The 275-nt window shown below is 55.6% G+C and overlaps 1 protein-coding gene across 1 annotated transcript in view; it reads left to right on the top strand.

Annotated features, from left to right (window-relative positions):
• The window catches only part of LOC112113396 (mucin-5AC-like), a 50,995-nt gene that overhangs the window by 30,866 nt on the left and 19,854 nt on the right, over positions 1–275 (top strand). The window lies entirely within an intron of this gene.

A 275-nucleotide genomic window follows, 5' to 3' on the forward strand; every position in this document is an offset into this window, starting at 1 on the left:
CCCCCAGTTTCCACTACCGTATCAGTCACCTCCACTGCTTCTCCTCGAACTCCAGGCACAGCAACAGGCTCAGCTGGTACAGCACCACTGCAAACAGGCACAATCCCACCTCCGACAGGCACGCGTCCACAACCTTCACCAGGCTCCACTCTTCCTTCTTCGGGACAAACAACCACTCAAGGCACCACACTACTCTCTACACAGCCAACATCACAGGCAAGCACCACCACGCTTGTACCTCCAATTTCCACTACCGTATCAGTCACCTCCACTGC

Source organism: Terrapene carolina, unplaced genomic scaffold (genome assembly GCF_002925995.2).
Source record: "Terrapene carolina triunguis isolate 2854851 unplaced genomic scaffold, T_m_triunguis-2.0 Scaffold171, whole genome shotgun sequence".
Lineage (NCBI taxonomy): Eukaryota > Metazoa > Chordata > Testudines > Emydidae > Terrapene > Terrapene triunguis.